The following is a 6,973-nucleotide window of genomic DNA, read 5'->3' as shown; positions in this document are numbered from 1 at the left end:
CTAAAACCTCTAAATCCTCTCTCTCTCTGTCTCTAATTCATATATATGAACATATAAGAATGCATAGGAATATATATATGTATATGTATATTTATGTATGTATATATATTCATATATGTATATATAAAAATATATATACACACACACACAACAGGAATATGAAAACAAGAATATGAAACATGAAAAATGCATATTAAAAACTTACATTGAAAAGTTCCTGGAAATTATCAGGCTTAGGTGATAAGAATTACTATAGGGCTCTGGAATAGACATTCACAATTCACAATTCATAGTTCTTCATAGCAGTCTTCTGCACACTAAAAAGTTAGAGACAGGTACTATGAGTTCTAGAAAAGATTCTTTTATATCTTACAACAAAGGAATATGTTAAAGTAGTGCCAAAAAGTGTATTCAGACTGAAGTTAAAATACCTGGAAGGGGGAGCCTGGGTGACTTTGTCGGTTGAGGGTCTGACTTTTGAATTCGGCTGTCGGTGAGCTCATGGTTCGTGGTTTCCCCCCGCATGCTTGGGATTCTCTCTCTCTCTCCATCTCTCTCTGCCCCTCCCATCCCCCTAAAAATAAATAAATAAACTTAAAAAAATACTTGGAAGGGAACACCTGATTAGATTGATGTAGATTGACTAATGGAGAGTATTATTCTGCAGTACAGAAGTACTTCAATTAATATGAGTATCGTTTTGTACTTCTGGAACCACAAATCCTGACAGCTCGTTCTTTGGAGTAATTAAATTAATATAAAAAAGTAAGTTAAAAAACGAGAAGATTTTCAATACTAAAGATGCAACTAAAAAAATCTAATTTAATGGACAGAAATTAAGAAAACGTGAAAAGGGCCACTGAGGAAAGCATCGACTTCAAATTATAGGCACACATTTTTTTTTTAAGTTTAAAGTACTTGACTATAGAATTTCCTTGATGAACAGGCATTTGTACATTTCCTTCTTGCAGCTGAAATTTCCTTTATTATTATTTATTTGAAATCCAAAATTTTAAAATGTCTGCCAAATCAATAGCTTGTCTTTCTATTTTAACTTTTTTCTCAACCAAAAAGAAAAACAAAAAGGTATATCTGGGAAAGGAAGAAAATTGCTTTTTCTTGATTCCATATTTCTATGAAACAATAAGTGAAAGTGTATTTTTCGGCAAGATTTGTGTTATAAGAATGCTGTTTCATGGTTCATCACCAAAAGCTACCACCAGTAGCAAATGAAAGACTTTGGAGAATGGTATATCAGTTTTTCCTATTTCTTTTACAAAGTTTGGCATTTCTAAAAGGTAAGATCCCTGTTTGCCAAAACTTCAGAAGCTGAAAACCAAATCATGATTCAAAACGAAGAACATATAGGGTGCCTATATGACTCAGTCGGTTGGGCTTCAGACTCTTGGTTTCAGCGCAGGTCGTGATCTCACTGTTAGTGAGATGGAGTCCACATGGGACTCTGAGCTGACAGCATGGAGCCTGCTTGGGATACTCTTTTTCCCTCTCTCTCTACCCCTCTTCCCCCCCACCCCAAAATAAATAAATAAACTTAAAAAAAAGAAAAACATATAAGATGACTTTAGTAATAATTGATTACCATGGAGTTGAATTCAGAGAAATAGTACAGATGTTTTCAAGAGATTATGTAAGGTAACTATCTTTTAATAACTTCATAATGGATGCATTGTTAATTATAATCAAATTCTTCCAAACTTTATTAAACAAAGAATAAAATGGACTCATTGAGAGTAAACATACCATTTAGAGATCTTTTTGTACCTTGTTCCTTAAAGGAATATTCAAGATACTTAAAGCCTTACCTACTAACATTGAACAACTCATGCAATTCATCTCATGTTTATTTAAAAACATATTTATATATAATCTAATGAAGATAGTAAACATGAGTTGGTTTACTTTTGACTAATATTGATAGTAGTAATTTATTGTGAATTGATATGTAAATATACACACAAAGATGTTTACAAATCTGGGATTTTTTCCCTAAAATGTTTTTAATGTTTATTTATTTTTAAGAGAGACAAACAGAGACAGAGAGAGTTCAAGTGGGGTAGGAGGGCCAGAGAGAGAGGGAGCAGAGAATCAGAAGCAGTCTCCCCAGTGTCAGTCCAAAGCCCAACATGGGGCTGAAACCCACAAACTGTGAGATCATGACCTGAGCCAAAGTCGGATTTTCAACCAACCGAGCCACCCTGGCGCCCCTGATTGGTTTTCTTTTAACATTTTCTTGCTTTTTAAAAATCATGCCTGGAGCAATGCAATGATATTTACCATTTTCCCCGAATTTTTGAGTAAAATCTTCAGCCGATCATTCTGAAGAAAAAAATGTTTTTTATAATTTTAAGCATTGCTGTCAATATTATCCTTATTCATATAAGTTGCAAATATGGAAACATGTACTTCCTCAAATATATATTTTCTAAGAGATGAGTTATGAATAGATGTCGCACTCACAAAGAATTATTACCTTGATAAGAAGCAGCAGGCTACATGGATGGAAGAGTGAGTTGTCTGCACAGTACCCCATTAATTAGCACCCTCAAGGGACTGTCTGGCAGAGTTTCTCTCCATTCAACTGCCACGAAGCTTGTATGCATAGGCCCTGTGAGGACTCAGGCCTTTAACTCTCTGCTCTTTGCCTCCACTATCACTGGGAAGTAATAGTTGTGAAAATTATTCAGGCGTAATCTTAAGAACGCTTCGCGGGGCCCTGGGTGGCTCAGTCAGTTAAGCGTCCCAACTCCTGATTTCGGCTCAAGTCTTGATCTCATAGTTTGTGGAATTGAGCCCTGCATCGGGCTGGGCGCCACACTGAGCATGGAGCCTGCTTGGGATTCTCTCTCTCCCTCTCCTTCTGCCCCTCCCCTGCTCATTCTCCCTCCCTCCCCCCCCCCAAGTAAATAAATAACCTTAAAAAAATAATACTTTGGACAAAATCTAGGAGATGAAGCCCTAAGAAATTAGCACTGTAGCATTTGCTTCTAAAGATCTTTCATCTATGAGGGACCTTTTGCAGAACGTAGAAGAAACCAGACTCTGGCAGAAGATAGGCCAAGGTAGGACAGACAAAGAACTGGTTGAAGGACAATAAAAATAAAAACATATGAAGAATATTGAAAAGTGTGAATTAGACCTAGAATAGGTGACGATTATGTGAAATATAATGGAAATTGCACACCAGAAATAAGAATGGGTGACAATTATTCATTTACATTGCATTATTTTGATGAACTCTTTTGCTTTTCAATTACTCTCAGGTAGGTATAGATTCATGGAAATATTTTTAGTTAACATGCCTTTTTTTATCTCAACAAATTGAAAGATTGTTATTTTTTTTACTTTTGAGAATAACAATTGCTAGCTCTTATTAACAGTTTTGATATGCTTCATATGTAATATAGCTCAAAAATTAATGTATGTGTTCATCACAACCATCCTGTGAAGTGGGTATCACTATTATTCATACCTTACAGATGAAAAAACTAAGATCTTGACAGGTTAACTAAGTTTGCCAAGTATCCCACAACTTGTAAACATCCACATGAGAGTTTCCTGTGGTAATGTGGCTTGGGAGACAATGTTCTTAACACATATTTCATAATAACCCTCAAATAACAACCTGCATTTGAAGAAATGGTAATTAGTACACACCCATGATTTTCTTGTCACTATATCATTTTTAAATAGTTAGCCAGTTTTTCACCAAGTTTAAACTTACCAACTCTCTCCCCAAATACATATTTTACATTTGTAAATATTACATGGCTAAACTAAGAGAAAGATATGTAATACTTTTTACTAAGAAGCATATGTAAAGCCTAAAGATTAAACACTGTTAAATATTAACATGATATGAGTTGTGATAAATGGATTTTAAATGGGCATTTTCTTAGGAAAGTTCATCGTTAGCAATAGTTTTCATTGGCGGTAAACTAGATCCTCTTAACACATTTATAAAGAATTCCAAATTAAAAGTAATTCACATCAGCAAGTGCTGGATTTTCTTTCTTTCAATTTTTACCTTTTTACCCATTTTGACTAGATTCTAAAGAGGAAAGAAACAGGTTTTTTTTTTTTTTTGGTAACTATTATCTGAAAAAAAAACATCATTATAACGAGATCTTTCAAATATTACTCAGACTATGTGGTGTGTTTGTTTAAAATGTTTTTTTTTTATTTAAGGAGGGGAAAATTTGAGATAATACGATGTGATGTCATTCATAAAAATCCATCTTTTTCCTATGATGTAATTTTAAACTTACAGAAAATTTTTCAAGAGTAGTACAAGGGATCCCATATGCCCTTTATCCAGAGTCATGAATTGTTTACATTTTGTCTCATTTGCCTTAGTATTTTGTATACACACATAAACACTCACACATATGTATATATCATATATATGTACGTATATTGTATAGATGCATATATTACACATTTGTATAAAACATATACTTTATAAACTTTTTGGAGAGACATGGAAATATTTTATCCCTTTACTGTTAAAATATTTGGTCTATATTTCCTAAGTAAAGTAACATTCTTTTCCCTAACTACAGTATAGTTATCAAAATCAGACAATTTAGTAATGATATAGCACTATTATCTAATCCAAAATCCGTATGTGAATTTCATCAAGTTTTTCAGCTCAATATACAAACCAGAATCACACCTTCATTGAGTTACTGTAACTCTTTAGTCTTTTTGGTAAGAAACAATCTCTCAAACTTTCTTTGTATTTCTTAAGCATGACTTTTTTAAAGAGAACAGGTCAGTTATTTTACAGAACAGTTTTGGGTTATTCTGCTGTTTCTTCACGATTAGAAGTAGGTCATGTATTTTTGGCAACGATGTCAAGTGAATCTCCTCAGGACGGGTTTGATTTAGGTTTGTCTCAACAGTGATGTTAGATTGGATCATTCAGTTGGTCTAAGGATCCTCCAGATTTCACCCTTGTAAAGTTATTGTTTTCTTTTCCAATAGTAAATATTTTGTTGAGAGATGATTTGAGACTATTGCATGTATTCTGTTACTTATCAAACTTGTACTTACTAGGTTTAGCATCTATTTTTTCTTCTTTTTTTAGTCCATCAATCCTTCTATATTTATTAGGTGGAACTGTGTCCTAAGGAAGGACATTACTGTCTTCCCAATTATTTATATCAGTATTAAATATGGATCCTTGTTTTATTCAATGAGTTGTAATTGGATATTATAATTTATTTTAATGCTCATATTGCCCTAGATTTGACAAGTGCATGCCCCTTTAATAGGTTTCAGTGTTCACTTCACATGATCTCATGATTCTTTAAGCATTTCCTAATTTCCTGGCACAACAAAATGCACCAGAGTCATCTTGTATTTTCTTGCGTCAACTCTCTGGTTACTCTTAGTTACGAACGGTTTTTGGAAACCAAGGCCTTTGTGCTAGATGTGTTTAGGGCAACTGGTATTTCCTTGTTTCTAAGTATTATCCATGTTAAGAGAAGAAGTTAAATACATCATAAAGAGATGTATTTATATCATAAAGATAAAAGATGTATATATGTATGTCATAAAGAGAAACAGAGTCAGTTCTCCTCATTTATAGCAGTTAAATTCTATAAAGTGGCCACACACACTGAATTAGTCAGTATTAAGTCATTGCTCCTGGGAAAAATATAAAGTTAGGTTCCTACAAGCCTCTGGTTGTAACATTCTTGTCAACCAGTCAAATTTGGTTAATTTGGTTAATTAAACAAAATAAATTTGTTTAATGTGTGCTTCTACTTAATTTACTATATATTTATTACAAATAATTAATATTATGTAGTATTTGTTTATCATAAAACACTACCAAGAAGGGTTTAACCTTTTCTCGTCCCTGGGTAACATCACCCTAACTTTCTTTGGCTTTCGCCCTCACAACAATGCTATTCAGTGGGCTATTGGTTGTCATCTCATGAATCCAAAGATCTAGCTGCTTTTCTATTTTTTTTTTCCATACCTTTATCACATGCTATGATACTACCTTAGCATTTTCCATAGTGAACTCACATACAGATTGAAAAATTTCCTCTTCCTTTTTCTGAATGTATACTAGTGTGGATTTATTAACACTGAGCACACCACCGAAAGCACTCTAACCTGTGTCTGAGCAAAGCTTATCTAACACATGTCTTTTCTCAGTAAGGCACATAACAGCCTTGTTGTTCTCAGGCACACTAGACAGCACGTTAACATTACACGTGGGGACCATTTTAAGTAGCAAAATCACCAAAAAGAGAAAAAAAACCCATAAATGTGAAAAAATGTGGCACTAAATACAGCATGAAAAGGACACATGTGTATAAAACAAGACGGCAGTGTCCTCTTGTTCAACCTCAGCCAGGAATGTAGGGCCTCCGGCAACTCCAATTTTTTAATCAGTCTGTGCATGTCCTCAAATGACCATGAAAGCAGTGTGATCTTGATTTGGGGGTCACAAATATATTTTAGCAAGTAGGTGAATTGACAAGGATGGAACCAATAAATGATGAGAATCCGCCGTGCATTGTAAAATACAAAACATGACATAAGCATATAAGAAATATAGAAGATGTATATACATAAATATTTAATGAATAGATTTATTCATTTAATTAATATATAAATTATTTTGAAAATATATGAGTATATAAAATAAAATAATACATATTTAATAAAAAAATATATATATAATATTTGGTGGGCTGCATACAGCCACACACATATTTGTCAATTTCTCTTTCCTTCATTCTGAATTTCCACATATATATATGGAATATATACATATGTATGGATGTATAAAATACACAGAAATCGGTTTTAATATTGTTAACATATAATACTGCACCAGGCAAACCTACTTATTAATATTAATATCCATCTACAATTCTTTATTATGTACATTTATAAAAATTGAAATGTATAAACTTGGACATTTAAGGTAAAT

Source organism: Prionailurus bengalensis, chromosome C1, assembly GCF_016509475.1.
Source record: "Prionailurus bengalensis isolate Pbe53 chromosome C1, Fcat_Pben_1.1_paternal_pri, whole genome shotgun sequence".
Classification (NCBI taxonomy): domain Eukaryota; kingdom Metazoa; phylum Chordata; class Mammalia; order Carnivora; family Felidae; genus Prionailurus; species Prionailurus bengalensis.
This window is presented reverse-complemented; position numbering follows the sequence as displayed.